The following is an 18,218-nucleotide window of genomic DNA, read 5'->3' as shown; positions in this document are numbered from 1 at the left end:
AATGTTGATTCTGGAACATCAATATACAAATTCACTAATGTTGATCCTGAACCATCAATATTAGGGATGTAACGGTATCAGAATTTCACGGTACGGTAATACCTCGGTATGAATGTCACGGTACGGTATTTATTGAATCATTTACAGGAAAAAAAACTCATGAAAATACTCCAAAAAAGTGCCAAAAGTGTCAATGACATACAAATTAGCCATCTTTCTGTAAGCTTTGAAACAGGAACTTCAATTTTAATAACAAAAAATTATTAAACCATGTAAAAAAATAAAGTTTCAAATTAGTATTGTTGAAAACTCATCACATTCAACATTTAATCACTCAGCCCATCTACCCAGATGAGAGCTCTGCTAGTCGGACTTCTCATCAAGCATCTCCCGCTGGATCTAATCTCACTATATTTATTAAACGGGATATTTCATTTATCTTGTTGTCTTTATCTAACGACATATTCCCTGACTTTGGGCATTGGAATCTATTACTTGTTCTCAGGTAACGTGTTTTGGCTGAGCGCAAAGATAAGTTAATGATTAATGTAACCACGTACATTCTGTATATTGACTGATCGCTTGCCTTTATTTCCTATAATGTATAAACTTATTGTATGTTATACTTTTAAAATGGCCATTATCGATTCTTAAAACTGATACTCAGCAAAAGAGAGGCTGTGTTTCGTATTTTCACTGAAATTGAAAGGAGGCAGTTGTTATCGGCTCCGTCTTGTTATAAATATCCACACAGTGAAGATGATCTTATGCAGCACGACGCCTCAACATGTCTGCTGTCTAAGTTGCTAATATTAAAATGAAAATAGGCAGTTCCTTAAATCATGTTTACATTTTATTGTTGAGAAAGTGAAACAACGAAGCCAGGGTGATGTGAATGAAGTTATAAAGTACATTGTTCCCTTTGAAGATTTACGTGTGTCCTCGGTATAATCTGCTTTTCCATATCAAACTGAGAAGAAGAGACTGCAGCCTTGATCAAACTTGCGAAGTCTGAACTTACACGGAGATAATGCAGGACTGAACTGTGCGTGTAAAGCAGGTCGCACACCAGAAGCGACGCTCGGCGGCGCGCCGCGCAGCGCCACGTATTTTAGAATTCTAATCATAGGTTTCTATCAGGATACACACACCGGCGCCGCAAGTCGGCGGCTGTCGGCGGCGCCCGGCGACGGCTCAGGACGCAGTTCATTTTTCAGCAGCGCCACAGAGCGCCATCTGATTAGTTTCATGTTAAATATCATTCGAATGTGCGCGTCTGGTGTGCGATACTTTAATCTGTCATGTACGCGCCGTGTCGCGGCACTTCTGGCGCTTCTCTTTTCATCCCCGCTTCTAGCAGCACACTCCATTTCCGCATTACTGGATCTGTAGCGACAACAGACCGCAAGGGATGATGGTCAAGCATGGGCTGATGGCAATTGTAGTTTCAGCTACCTCCCGTTCGCTTCATTCGCATGAGCAAATTTTCTCAGAAGACCTATAGTTTTACCGAGTCATGCGACTTCGGTAATATCGAAAAAAATTAATATTGCGGTATGACGGTATTTACAATACCGTTACATCCCTAATCAATATATACATTTACTAATGTTGATCCTGGACCATCAATATATAAATTCTCTAATGTTGATCCTGGACCATCAATTGACAAATTCACTAACGTTGATCCTGGACCATCAAGTATCTAAATTCACTAATGTTGATCCTGGACCATCAATTTACAAATTCACTAATGTCGTTCATAGTCCATCAATATACAAATTCATTAAGGTTGATCATGGACCATAAAGTAATTAATTTCACTATTGATAATCCTGGACCATCAATCTATAAATTTACTTATGTTGATCCTGGACCATCATTTTACAAATTCACTAATGTTGATCCTGGACCATCAAATAATTACATTCACTATAGCTGATCCTGGACCATCATCATATAAACTTACTAATGAATATACAAAATCACTAATGTTGATCCCAGACCATCAAATAATTAAATTAACTAATGTTGATCCTGGACCATCAAGTAAATAATTTCACTAATGTTGATCCTGGACCATCAAGTAAATAATTTCACTAATGTTGATCCTGGACCATCAAGTAAATAATTTCACTAATGTTGATCCTGAACCATCAATATATAAACTCATATTGGTTACATCCACATAACATCAAGCTGTAACATCATTAGACGTTGATATTTGGTTGACTTCCGTTTGAACATTGACGTTGGCCTGATGTTGGGCTCTGATGTCACCCAATTATTGCTTCATGTTGTCCCAACACAAATTGAGTAAGTTAAGTTTTTACAAACTAAAGTGGATTGAACATAAAACAATAAAGTTATCCCAAAAAAACCCTTAAGAATGCTGGTTTCAACTCGTGTAACAAATAAGTACAGCAGCACAAGATATCACAGCGTTATTAAAGTTTTAATATGATACTAAGTAACTTGGCTTTCGCACGTGCAAAACTTCTTTATTTGGAAACGTTGCCTTTCTTATTACAGCATCTAGATGGAAAATTCAGGCAAAAGTTAACAAGGGGTCTTCAAGCCTCGGCTTAGAAAATGTTACGTGATGAGCATGTGGGAGTTTTGATGCCTTATCGCTGATCTTCAGGAGAGATCTCCCACACATGTGCCACCTATCTCCGCGGTTCATCCTGTTTGGAGTAAAATATACACTATTATCACGGCTCTCCAGTATGCCTAGACACGCCGCACTCAGACGCTATCCACTGTGGCACGATATGAGAATAACAAACCTACTGGGGAGCTTTCGGTCTAGTGAGCACAAGCTAAAATTATATTTGGCATATACCCCTACCAAGACGTCTTCAGAGGCATCTTCACCTGCTCTAAAATCCACACACCGAACAAGTCTCGATGGGTACCTTTCTCCTCTGAGATGTTAGGGATGTCAAACATCTAATTATTTCCAAATATATATTTTTTAATTTACACTCTTTTCTGAAGCACCTTACACTGTACTAGAACAAACGAGTATATCAGGTCTACATCCCCTAGGAATTAAACCTATGACCTTGGCATTGGTGTTCATGCTTTACTCTGAGCTACAAAAAGCCGAACGCAGTGACGGACAGGAACAGTATTTTTGCCAGGAAAAGATATTACCTCTAAGCATGAGATGATAACTGTAATCAAGGTATACAGCAGCTTGGAAAAGATTTTCTGTCATATATATATATATATATATATATATATATATATATATACACAGATTATATATATACACATTATATATATATATATATATATATATATATATATATATATATATATATATATATATATATATATATATATATATATACACACACATATATATATATATATTTATATATATATATATATATATATATATATATATATATATAGATAGAAATATATATATATATATATATATATATATATATATATATATATATAGAAATATATATATATATATATATATATATATATATATATATAAATATATATATAGAGAGAAATATATATAGATAGAAATATATATAGATAGAAATATATATAGATAGAAATATATAGATATATATATATCCTATTTATATATATATTTTTTTTCTATTTATATATTTATATATATATATATATATTTATATATATATATATATATATATATATATATATATATATATATATATATATATATATAGATAGAAATATATATAGATAGAAATATATATAGATAGAAATATATATATATATATATATATATATATATATATATATATAAATATATATAAATATATATATATATATATATATATATATATATATATATATATATATATATATATATATATATATATATTTCTATCTATATATATTTCTATCTATATATATATATATAATATCGGTAAGCGTAAAGAGAGCGGGTAAAGCTGTGGTCACACTGGGCTTTTCCTCCCATAGACTTCCTTTCATACGCACGCGAGTGCGTCAGAACGGAAACGCGGAGTAATGCGTTAAATTTCGCAGGTTGCTGTGGTGCAAAGTTCAAGCTAGGTGAACTCTGACCTGCGAAATCACATCACTTGACTGCGTGAGACCAACCAAAAATCAAAACATGACCTTTCTGGACAGAAATTTAAAACAGAGCAATCGCTCGCATTTTTAATGCCTAATAATCTTGTTTATTCCTGCCACTTTTCGCTGCGCAGCACAACAGAATATCGCATTATCAAACTCTAATGTGACCGTAGCTTCAGGCTTTGGTTAGGTGGAAGGATGCTGAGTGGGATATATGGCGGGACTAGACAATCGGTAGACGAAGAGAGTGGTGCAATCAGTAAGTGAATCAGGGTGGTGGGTGTGGGAGTATAAATGGGATTGGGCGATCAGTTAGTGAAGAGTGGGGAGAGGGTGCGATCAGTAAGTGAAGAGCGGGGAGGGGGGATGGATGATGGATGGGATTGGATGATTGGTAGTTGAAGGTTGGGGAGGGAGATGCGATCAGTAAGTAAGGAATGGAGAGGGGTTGTGGATGGGATTGGACGATCAGTAATTGAATGCGATCAAAAAGTGAAGAGCAGGGTGGGAGGAAAGATAGATGGGATTGGATGATTGGTAAGCAAAGAGAAAGTTGTAGGGGAGGGAAGATAGATGGGATTGGGTAATTGGTAAGTGAAAAGTGGGGATGGGGTGCGATCAGTAAAGCTGCGATCACACTGGGCTTTTCCTCCCAATGACTTCCATTCACACGCACGCGAATGAGTCAGATCGGAAAAGCAAGGTCATGGTTTTGCAGGTTGCTGCGGTGCAAAGTTCAAGCTTGGTGAACTCTGACCTGCGAAATCGCATCACTTGACTGTGAGAGAACAATCGAGGATCAAAACATGACATTGTGTTTTGAATTTACGAATTGGAATTGTGTATTTTTGAATTGTGTTTGAAATTTTTAAATCAGGATATCTTCTGTCCAATCCATATCAGTTTTCAAACAAAAACAAAAAAACGAAAATGAAATGAAATGAACAAAAAGGACGTTTTTCTGTTTGCTCAAAGAAACGAAAAAAAAAATTTTGGTTTGATTTTTGTTTTTTTTATTTAAGGTAGGAAAATGGATAAAAGACTTCAAAATTATTTATACACATATAGGCCGTTCCGAAACACCCATTTTCCTCTGATTGGTCAACCAAATCTGAGCTTATGACGTAGGCCTCAAAATAAGAGCCCTCTTTGGACCAGCACCCAGGGTTTTAATTATTATAATTACTTATTTATATATATATATATATATATATATATATATATATATATATATATATATATATATATATATATACATATATATAAATTAAGTTTACATATTCTGTCATCTGATCAGTTAGCAGGCTTACATCAATGACTACATCTTTGACACATGCACTGTAAAGCTATAAAGTATAAAAATATTTTAGTTATTGCACATTCATCTTATTCTTCAGTAGATCTGTAAAGGATGTAGTTTATAAACTGATCATTAATAAGGACTAAGTTATAATAACTGTAAGAGCACCCGGAGAAAACCCACGCCAACACCGGGAGAACATGCAAACTCCACACAGAAATGCCAACTGTCCCAGCTGGGACCTGAACCAGTGACCTTCTTGCTGTGAGGCGACAGTGTCACTGAGCCACCATGGTCAGTGTATATAAACTACTACTTCATTTAATTTACAGAAAATGTATTGCTTTGATATGTATCGTTATCAGGATAAGAGTTATGAGGTTTTAGTCATATTGGCCAGCCCTAACACATATAAAAAAAATCATGAAGGATGTTTCCTATCAAACACCCAGATCAATACCATGCTGAAATCAAGCTAATTCATTGAGCTATGTTAGTAACGATTGAACGTGATTATAGCTGTCTATTAGATTCGAGTTTTGAGATATCCCGTGCAAGTTGCAGCTTGTGTCAGTTAAAAATGTAATGTCCAATGACTTAGGCAATGTAATTGAGAAAAATCACCTTGACTTCTTGTTGAATGGAAAACGACTGTCCTGCAAATAAGCCTCAACACTCTTGCCTAAGGGTTTCCAATGGATTCCAGTGAATTAGGGAAGAAACTAAGCTCTGTTGGACAGCCAGGAGCAGGTTTGGACACTTATGGGATCTGGGGGAACAAATCACATCACAGTTTTTCTTAATAATAATAATATGCATTAGCGAATTATACGCGGTATTGTGCATTAAAAAACAAAACCAGATTTTCTGACTTGCAATCAAGCACTGTGTTCAAAAGTGGGAACCGAAACAATCAAGAACCGCTTTGAACCGGCTCACTTGATTGACAGATTTCCAGGAGACACACTGAGCTCCTTGAGGCTGAGCAATGACATTCAGTTGGATGAGCCACCTGGTGAACGCAGCCCAATGGGGATTCAACACCGGCCCCATCATGATTAATCACATTGTCGTGGATGACAAATGAACAGCCACCGCTCTAACCCACTTTAAAGAGCACAAGAACCACGGCATTTCAACCCGCAAATGGGAGCAGCCAATTTCCTGCCCTTAAAAACACAGCATTTAACAAGAAACCAGTTGTTCTTTACATGTTCCCCTTAAACTAGTATTGAATAATGTATAACAGCCTTTTCTTCAAGTGCAACGGAGAGGGGTTCGGACTAACCTTGACGCTGAAAGGACGAATTGTTCCTTCCTAGGCTGGTTTGCTGGTTTTAGCTGGTCGACCAGGCTGGTTTTGGCCATTTCCAGCCTGGTCTTAGCTGGTCAGGCTGTGAGATGACCAGCTAAAACCAGCTTGACCAGCCTAGCCAGGCTGGGAGCCCAGCCAAAACCAGCTATGTCTGACCAGCTAAGACCAGGCTGGAAATGGCTGGAAACCAGCCTGGAAGTGGCCAAAACTCCTCTAAAATCAGGCTGGTCAACCAGCTAAAACCAGCCAACCAGCCTAGGCTGGGTTAAGCTGAATTTTTCAGCAGGGACGTTCCCACTTTTATACACGTTGATCAGTTTTAATAAATTTAAAAGTGCACTTGCCATGGTTTTTAATCTTTCGTTTAGTCAACTCAGAGTTCAAGTTTAAACTCCGAGTTGGTTGAACCTCCTTACTGAAACAAGCCCCAGGTCTTGCTCTCAGCAGAGCAAAAACAAGAGGATCAGTCAGACACGTGCTGGAAAACAAAGAGCCACCCAAATGCACACTCAGCTTCCGCTTATAAAGCCGACAATCCTGATTAGCGGCAGGTGCAAGGCAGATTTAGGCCCGTGTACACCGAGACGTTTTTTGCCCGCGTTTTCCGTCGACATTTAACGCCTCGCGACTAAATAACGGTCGTCCATGTGATCGTGCACACCAACGTGCCAAACGCCAGGCGCAAAAGCGTCATTTAAAAAAAAATGCCTCATGCTCATTTTTTTTGGTGGAGAATCAAACCTTCTCCACCAATCAGATCGCCACTTTTGTTCACGTGCACAGAGCTGCTGAAGTTACATTAAAAAACACTTGGAGGCGCTCAAGTGCAAAACTGTCAATGCGAGCGCACATTGAAGACGACGCCCAGAGGCGATATGAACGTGGAGCTGCTTATTGCTCTTGTGAACACTAATAATTTCTTTATCACTAGAGCTGCTGCTTGAACCATCCCTGTTTGTTCAAGTCACCACCAGTAACTATCAACAAGCGTGTGAACTTCCTCTCCTCCTCTTCTTCTGTGTTATAAGCGGGTGTCAGAAGCTTATAGTTGTGCAGCGCCATCTAACATCAAGGAGTGATTTTGCATACTCTTCTGCTTGACGCCAGTGAAAGCGCTTGGGTTTGTATACTGCAAAACGTCTCGTAAAACGCTGACGATAAACACAAACAAAAAGCGTCCCGGTGCGTAGGAGCCTTTAGTCTCAAAGAAAAGAAACATTCATTCATTCATTCTCTTTTCGGCTAAGTCCATTTATTAATCTAGGGCCGCCACAGCAGAATGAACCGCCAACTTATCCAGCATTTATTTTACGCAGCAGATGCTCTTCCAGCCGCAACCCATCACTGGGAAACCCATACACACATACATACACTATGGACAATTTAGCCTACCCAATTTACCTACAGAGCATGTGTTTGGACTGTGGGGGAAACCGGAGCACTCGGAGGAAACCCACACAAATGCATGGAGAACATGCAAACTCCACACAGAAATGCCAACTAACCCAGCCGAGGCTCGAACCAGTGATCTTCTTGCTATGAGGCGACAGCACTACCTACTTTGCCACTGCTTCGCTGAAAAGAAACATCAATTAATATAAAAAAAAAACTCCAAAATGACAACAACAACAACAAAATAAATACGAAACCGTGACACCATTCACAAAAATCTTGAAAAAAAAATGTGTTTTATAAATGAATGTCCAGAATGCCGTCTGTTTAATCTGGTGCTCACATCACAATGACACATAAGCAGCTGTTCAACTCGGTAAACGAAATAATCTGAAGGGAACACTGAGCCAAGCTCTCATCTGAATCGCATTGCAGTGCATTATTGTGATATATTCCTTTTTAAATGGCATGTTTACCAAGCGAGAATGGTTTGTGCCGCTCCTCCGGTGATTCAACAACTTGCATTGTCACACATTGTGTTGATGAAACCTGGCTGCAGTCTTCCTGCTCTTGTCTCCAGCGAAGATTCATAAGCATTTCAGAAGCAGCCAGTTGGTCTGTATCGCTGTCTGCATGAGTGCACATGCTTTGGCTTGTCAAAAGGAAAGAAAAAAGAAGAAAAAGAAAAAAAAAAAGTCCACACAACAGGCAAACAGACTGCTCAAAACTCTCTCTTGCGCATAAAAGAGGTCAGTGCCGCTTCCCGCAGGCTGACGGACGCTTCTGCTGACATGGCCCAGGTGCTGGAGGAATCACCTGGACAGGACTCGGACATCTGATTCCTCCAGGCAGCTGCTCCTTTGGATAATGTGATAAGCTTCAAGCTGGTTTACCTACATATGAAGTCGAATGTAGAAGATGTTAGTATCAGCATTCTGGCAGCATAAGCGAAATTTGCTTAGTCATACAGTTGAAGTCTGAATGATTAGCCCTCCTGTATATGTTTTTCCCCAATTTCAGTTTAACGGAAAGCTTTTTTTCCCCCAGCACATTTCTAAACAGAAATCATTTCTTATTACTGATTTCTTCTATCTTTGCCGTAATGACAGTACATAATATTTGAGTTGAGTATTCAGTTCAAAGTGCAGTTTTCTAGGGTAATTAGGCAAGTCGTTGTATAACAATTGTTTGTTCTGTCAATCGAAAAAAATATTGCTTACGAGGGCTAATAATATTAACTTTAAAATAATTTTAAAAATATAAAATCTGCTTTTATTCTAGCCGAAATAAAACAAATAAGACTTTCTCCAGAAGAAAAAACATTATAGGAAATACTGTGAAAAATACTTCGGTCTGTTAAACATAATTTGGGAAATATTTGAAAAAAAATTAAAATAAAATTCACAAAATAATTTTGACTTCTGGAAACTTGAGGGTTCTCTAGTGGTTTTGGTGACGAAAATTTGTCAAAACAAATAGTTTTTCCCCAAAGACAGACTAAATAGGACAACTGACAAATTAAAAATGTGGGCATTAACACAAATGTATGATTTACTGGTCTGCAATGTAATAATGATTCCTTGCATTTATATTGCGCTTTTCTAGACATTCAAAGCACTTTACACGTTGGGGGGAATCTCCTCATCCACCACCAGTGTGCATCATCCACTTGGATGATGTGCCGGCAGGCATATTACATCAGACCACACACAAGATGATTGGTGGAGACAGAGTGATTAAGCCAATTATGATATGGGGATGATTAGGAGGCAATGATGGACAGAGGCCAGCAGGCCAATTTGGCCAGGATGCCGAGGTTAAACCCCTGCTCTTTTTTCAAGACCTTGGTTTAACATCTAATCCGAAAGATGGCGTTCACTTGAGCAGTATAGAGTCCCCATCAATATACTGGGGCATTAGGACCCACACATATCACAAGTTGAGCGCCCCCTGCTGGCCTTACTAACACCACTTCTGACAGCAACCTAGCTTTCCCATGTGGTCTCCTATCCAGCTTATCTCATCCTGCTTAGCTTTAGTGGGCGTCAATAGCTACGTTTCCATCTACCTATTTTCATGCATGTTTTGGACATGCGCATAATTAGAATGCAATGATGGACAGAGGCCAGCGGGCCAATTTGGCCAGGATGCCAAGGGTAAACCCCTGCTTTTTTAAATGACCACAGAGAGTCAAGACCTTGGTTTAACATCTCATCCGAAAGATGGCGTTCACTTGAGCAGTATAGAGTCCCCATCAATATACTGGGGCATTAGGACCCATACAGACTGCAAGTTGAGCGCCCCCTGCTGGCCCTACTAACACCACTTCCGACAGCAACCTAGCTTTTCCATGTGGTCTCTCATCCAGGTTATCTCATCCTGCTTAGCTTCAGTTGGCAACAACAGCTACGTTTTCATCCACCTATTTTTATGCGCGTTTTGGACATGAGCATAAAAATCGATTGATAGTAACACCAATATGCGCATTAAAAACATGCGCATTACAGAGTAGGATAAACTTTTTAATTAATAAAAGATGCACATACACTATAAACCACGATGAAAGCAAATTTTCCCATACAATTTTCAGTATGCACATTAAAAAAGTGATGTGAATTTGTTATAAGAGATCATGTGATGATAAAAATGTCTGTAAATGCATAAAACAGCAGGCTAAGCGCATTGTAAAACATCTGAAATATTGTTTTGGTCATTCTAAAACGCCTTCACCATTTCAGTATTAATGGTATTATATTATTAATGACCTCCAGAATCAAGAGCGTCCTTGCTCTGCGTTTCACGCATTCACTGCGTATCAGGATTGGATGTTAGCATTGGACATTAGTCTTGTTTTTTAATCTGCCACTATGCTGACACACAGGCATTTGTAGCTCCACCCACTTTTGAACAAAATCACAATCTCATTTGAATTTAAAGCGACAGTCACCAAAATGGCACAATTAGGATCAAAGCCCAAAAGGGTCGGTTTCAAAGAGTTATTAAAGGTTAATTGTGTGGTATGTTGAACTGAAACTTCACAGACACTATTGGGACACCAGAGACTTATTTTATCTTGTTAAAACAGGCCTAATTGGTCCCCTGTAAGTATAAAAAAAATCACTGAATTTTTTTTTATTTCAGAAAACAATAACCCATAGGTATGTGCATCTTTTTATGAATGTTTAGATATTTGTAATGTACAGTAAATAATAATAATAATCATACATATACAATGAGTTAATTATATACAAAGAAATAAACAAACAACAAATAAATAGATGAGTTAAACATAGTTTTTTTCTGCAGTGTAATTATTAATTAAATATAGTTTCCAACAATGCTTCCAACGTTGCTAAAGTATTATGTTAGGCTACGTATTTTTTTTCTATAGCAATTATATTTCTATTTTTTTCATTCAATTGTTAAAAATATAAGCCAATTACTTGTTTTCATTCAGAAATATATATAGCATGTTTACCCATTTACATGATGACCCATTTATAAGGATATAGTTAGCTGCATTTAGCTTTGTTCTTCCTTTCCTGACCATATAAGAACAGACCTGCGACCCAGTTTTTGGGTCACGACTCACCTAAAAATAGACGCATTTGGCAGGCGATTTAATCCAAAACGACTTACATTAGAATCAAGGTTTGCATGTTATCAGTTCTTGCGTTCCCTAGGAACGGAGTCTGCGACCTTGGTGTGGCAAACACCATGCTTGGCTCTGTTAATTACAGAAATGCTTGGGGTCAGGCTCTATTTTTGAAGTGGACACACCAAATAGAGAGCGTCCCATAATATAATAAAAACAGCAACTGAACTTTATTCAGCTCACATGCTTACTCGAGTTCATTTCAGTTTACGTGTGCATTGTTTTTGGTTGATAGTTTCAGGAAATGGCTGTCATGCATTGTCATTTACAACTGACAAATGACCTAAACTCTTAACTCTTTATGGTTATTAGGGTTATAGTTTTAGACCTAACATTCACATTAAAATGTCAACAATAGGGCAGATTTTAAAAGATGTCATTTTTTGACTCTTTTATAGCATAAAATTACCACAATAAATTTGCAAATATTTAAGAAACTGCAATGCTAAGTGAGCATTCTTGTTTATCTGAAAAACGATGCTAAAGTCAGTTTTTCTTATAAACTGTGCACCTATTATGGGTTTTTGAAAATGACCTTCCATAAATCTGAAAGTGTACAGTGTTTAAAATGATTGATTCATTTAGGGGCGAGGTAGTGGCGCATTAGGTAGTGCGCCTCACAGCAAGAAACACGGCTCAGTTGGCGTTTCTGTGTGGAGTTCGCATGTTCTCCCTGCCTTCCTGTGGGTTTCCCCCACAGTCCAAAGACATATGGTACAGGTGAATTGGGTAGGCTAAATTGTCTGTAGTGTATGAGTGTGTGAGTGTGTGTGTGAGAATGTGTGTGTGGATGGTTCCCAGAGATGGGTTGCGGCTGGAAGGGCATCCGCTGCGTAAAAACCTGCTGGATAAGTTGGCGGTTCATTCCGCTGTGGCGACCCTGGATTAATAAAGGGACTAAGCCGACAAGAAAATGAATGAATGAATGATTGATTTAGAAAAGAGTCGACTCATAGTGCTTCAAATGAATCATCTTGATAACGAGTCTTTAGCCGTTTCAGCATGACGTCGATACAAAACTTAAGCCCCACCCAATTGATGCATGCGCAAACCTGGGCAAATTAAAATCTGCGGCCCCACCCACAAACACAGCAGCAAAGAAAAAGAGGAAGACAAGTCACGAAGATGCTGTGCTCAGCTGGATATATTGGAAGTGTGAGGGGAAAGTTAGTGTTCGCGGCTAAAGAGGGGTTTGGGAACAAATGAATCGCTGAACGATTCATATGGGAGTCGCTGGGATAAATAAATGCTTATTATATGACAATGAAATAGTTTTTGACCTTGCATGCAATTAGACTGTTGTTGGAGACCCTTAAACCACATTAAGACCCTTTTTAATGTTTAATCTTTGTTAACATTAGTTAATAGTGTTACGACCTCAAAAAAAGGTCTAGGGCTGAAGTCGAACATAAAAATTGTAGAGAAAATAAATAAACAGTTAGCAGGTTTGATTTTGAAATGACCTTTAAGGTTCTTTTATTGTGAGAAGGTGGAAAAGGTTTGTATTTACAATAAACAAATAAATGAGCGCAAACAAAAAGCTTCAGGGCTGAGCAAGGCCAAAATAATAAACAAAACATTTACTAACTCCACCCCGAAGATAACTTACCTACTGAATCACAAATAAATGAAGAAAATAAATTACAAACACTACCCTTACTCCTTAACTAAACGAAAAAACAGGAGAAAATCAGTGTCAAAGTAAATGGCACTCAGCCCCTACGGTGCTCAGCTCACAGCTTTATCAAACAGGGTATTTGACAGTCACAAAAAAAATTGGAGGGGAGAGGAAAAAGGGAGAGAACACCTTAATGTTCACAATTTATAAACAAACAGAAGCACTATGATATGTTTTCCACACGAACGCCACACTCTTAGAAAACTCCCTGTCTCTCCCCCCAGCGATCTGACTCCGGCGGTTCCTTTTCAAAAAATGCTGACTTCTCCCAGCACCAACCACAGCGCACGCACGCAGCACTTCCAATTAGGGCGGGGTAACCTGGAAACAGGAACGGGACAGGACTAGAGAGGGTAAAAAAGAGAGACACACACACACACACAGCAGCACAGAAACAACCCAATACGCTCTTGCGTAACAATAGAAATAAAGTAATTCATTTGTTAGTTTGTGTTAACTCAGTGCGTTACTTAATGTTAACAAGCATGAATTTTTAAACTATGATCAATAAATGCTGTACAAGTATTGTTCACCATTATTTAATGTTAATAAGTATGTTTACTAATAAAACCTTATTGCAAAGTGTGACCTAAATGCTATACTTGGACCTACCTAAAACTTTAATATTGTTTGCTGTGCTGCTAACACTAGTGTTTTCTTCAGCAAACACAAAATGTGTTATATCTCTGCTTTTGTTTTTGTGAAGCTGTCAGAACCCCCCTGAACAGTGTATATTAGCACCATATACACCCTTTAGGGCTACATAAATCACAAAGTTTCCCTTTGACAAGTTAAAAACTGATATTTTTACCTGACAGTGCATGTCTGTGTGAAAGTAATCCGTGATAACCACTGGGATATCCTGAAAGCTGTTCAGCTTAGGCAAAAACAAAGGTGCTATATTTGTATTTGCACAAGGGCGAATTTTCAGAAGTGTTTGTCAGTTTAAAACAAAATACATGAATCTTACTAGTGCAACATGTGCCTTGAAAAAGCGAGAGCTAACAGGGTTCATCAGTGCCACATGGACGTCCAGCTGCGACCTCCACCAAAAACATGACAAGTCCATTTACACGTCCTAGAGAAGCGTTCCCCAAACAGACCCGGCTTATTCTCTGATGCCACTCCAAACCCTGCAAGGCAGGAGATGTGCATGATGGATGTCAGGTGTCCTTCTGCTGAAGCCAAACAAAGTCACTTTAAAAAGTCAAAAAGAGGGCAGATTTAAAGTTTGAGATGTGTAGGCCGCCAGCCAAAAACAGTCAAACTAGTTAAACAGCAGGGGAAATTCAACATACTGTTTGCAGCTTACAGGTGCCGTATGTAAGTGTTTAACTCTTCTAAAGCATAACAACAGCATATTATGTTTGCAGATATTTAAGAAACATGCTAAGCGAAAACAGTTATAAGTCAGTTATTTTCCATTGAAAATGCCAGAATGTCTGTTGTTTTGGTCTCTATAACCAGCCCCCTGCCAGTTTATCATTCATTCATTTTCAGCTTAGTCCCTTTATTATTATGGGGTCGCCACAGCGGAATGAACTGCCAACTTATCCAGCATATGTGTTACGCAGCAGACGCCCTTCCAGCTGCAACCCATCTCTGGGAAACATCCATACACACACACACTACAGACATTATTTAGCCTACCCAATTCACCTATACCATATGTCTTTGGACTGTGAGGGAAACCGGAGCAACTGGAGGAAACCCACACGAACACGGGGAGAACATGCAAACTCCACACAGAAACGCCAACTGACCCAGCCGAGGCTCGACCAGCGACCTTCTTGCTGTAAGGCGACAGCACTACCTACTGCACCACTGCGTCGCCCCCTGCCAGTTTACTCAACTATATTTCAGAACTTTGGGTTGCCTTAAGACACCATATTTAATCAATTCCTTGCATTTATATAGCGCATTTCTGGACACTCAAATCGCTTTATACATTGGGGGTAATCTTCTCATCCACTACCAGTGGTAAGCATCCACCTAGATGACATGATGGCAGCCATATTGCGCCAGACCGCACACCACACAGCAGCTGATTGGTAGAGAGGAAACAGTGATGAAGCCAATTATAATATGGGGATAGTTAAGAAGCCATGATGGACAGAGGCCATGGGTTAAACCTCAGTCTTTTCGAAGAACAGCCTGGAATTTTTAACAACCAGAGAGTCAGGACCTCGGTTTAACATCTCATCTGAAAGACATCTCTCACTGAGCACCATAGAGTAGAGATCTGCGCGGGACTAAATTTTGAATCCCGCTCCCGCCCGCACCAGCCAGGTTTTAGCCGGAACCCGACCGCTCCCGCTTATATTAAGCACTTGATGTCCCGCTGCCCGACCCGCCCCGTTTTCTATCCAGCCGCACCCGATCCCGCTAAAGAGCGGGGGGAGAACAAAACCGAAAAATCACCCAGCTATACAGTCCAGACAGCCTATAACAAGCTGTCTGTATAAACACACACACGCACAGCACCAAGCACACACACACACAGAGACAAAGCTTTCTCTCTCACACACACGCACACACACATCTCTCATTCGCGCTTGCGCATACATACACACACACACTGCAACAAACAAGCTAAACACAGCATCGCCCTATTTCATTTACACACATACATACGCGTGTTCACTCGGGAGTCGGGAGCGATATTGCTAGACAGCCCGCTCCGGTCCCAAATTAAACCCGCTACCGACCGCTCCCGTGATTTATTCTGAAATTTATACCCGCGCCGTAGAAATCTGGTCGGGTCCCGCAGCGCCCGCGGGACAGCCGCGGGAATGCAGACCTCTACCATAGAGTCACTTCTCTATACTGGGGCGTTAGGACCCACACAGACCGCAGGTTTAGCACCCCCTACTGGCCAATCTAACACCAATTCCGGCAGCAACCCAGCTTTCCCATGTGGTCTCCCATCCAGGTACTGACTGGGCGCTGCCATGTTTAGCTTTAAGGCTCCTACACACCGAGATGCTTTTCGTTTGCGTTTATCGTCAGCGTTTTACGAGACGTTTTTCAGTATTCAAATCCGCTTATAACACAGAAGAAGAGGAGGAGAGGAAGTTCACACGTTTGTTGTTAAAGTTACTGGTGACTCGAACAAGCAGGGATGGTTTAAGCAGCAGCTCCAGATCTAGCGATAAAGAAATGATTAGTGTTCACGAGCAATAAGCAGCTCCACATTCATATCGCCTCTGGGGATCTTCTACAATGTGCGCTCGCATTGACAGTTTTGCGCTTGAGCACCCCCAAGTGTTAATTACTGTAACTTCAGCAGCTCTGTGCACGTGAACAAAAGTACTGATCTGATTGATGAAGGTTTTATGCGGCGGGTCAAAACAAAAAAACGAGCATGAGGCGTTTTTTAAATGACGCTTCTGCGCCTGCTGTTTTGTGCATTGGTGTGCACGATCATATTGATGCCCTTTAGTTAGTCATGAAACGTTAAACTCGACGGAAAACGTAAGCAAAAAACGTCTCGGTATGCACTGGCCTTTAGTGGGCGACCATGTGAGACTTGCAGAGAGCTAGCTGCCGGCTGGCAGTCAGTCTTGAAGGCTGCATAAAGACCAAAAATCTGACGGTACTAGCATATAGTATATACACATACATATAATATATATTTTGCCAACTCGTGTACTTTATTTCAAATCTTTTGACAAACTTGTTTATTCATGAAGCTTTTAAAAATTACAAATTTCTGTGATAAGTATAGCACTGTTGCGTTAGCGTACCACACTGATGACCACTCTGATGACTCCTAACACAAAATTGCCAACAATTTTTCTCAGGGATGTGATTTTTTCGTGTGTGTATATATATATATATATATATATATAAGAAACTTCGTAGCAATGTATACTTTTTCAGAGTGGAATGTTATATTAGGCTACTCAATTCAACTGGAACTTTAAACGATTTAATAGCTTGAAACAGTCTGAATTATTGACTTACTAGTCTTTTTTTATCGCGTTGGAATAAAGAGTCTACTAAATTACAGGAAAAATTACATTCTGTGGACATGAGAGAAATAACCGAGTTAGTAGCGCCATCTAGTGAGTGGATCTGTCACTACATTGAGGGTACAAAGTATAAACCTAAATATTATGGTGACTCTTAAACTGATAAACATCCAAACTGATAAAATAAGAAACTTAAATTTTGTAACCAATAACAAGTATTAATGTGAAGAATGTTATTAGTTATTGGGAGCAGCAATTTGAATCTTTTAATTACTGGAAAAGTAATTTATTATTTTTCCAGCTGGTGTCAGGAGGCTTTCTTATAAGTGAATGTTCTTAAGACTAAAAATATGACCATTGATTTTAAGAGGAGACTGATTGAGGGTAAGCAAACTAGTATTAATGGAGAGGATGTTGAGAGTGTTGATCAGTATGGATATCTGGGAACTGTTTTAGATAACAAATTGTCCTTTTCTGCTAATACTAATATGTTGTGTAAGAAGGGGCAACAAAGATTATACTGTTTACAGAAATTGAGATCTTTTGGTATAGATAAATCACTCATGTGCATGTTTTACAGTTCATACATTCAATCACTATTATCCTTTTCTTTGCTTTGTTGGTTCAATTCTCTAAGTGTGGAAAAATAAGAGATGTTTAGAGAAAATTGTGACCCTAGGAGGAAAAATAACAGGGAGAAAACAGACGACCATGGCTCAGTTATACTGTACCAGAGACAAGTTTTGAGTCAAGCTCAGAGTATTCTGTCAGATGAGTCCCATCCTATGCACCACGGGTTTTATCTTCTC

The sequence above is a fragment of the Danio rerio genome, chromosome 21, assembly GCF_052040795.2.
Source record: "Danio rerio strain M-AB ecotype USA chromosome 21, GRCz13ab, whole genome shotgun sequence".
In the NCBI taxonomy this organism is placed as follows: Eukaryota; Metazoa; Chordata; class Actinopteri; order Cypriniformes; family Danionidae; genus Danio; species Danio rerio.
This window is presented reverse-complemented; position numbering follows the sequence as displayed.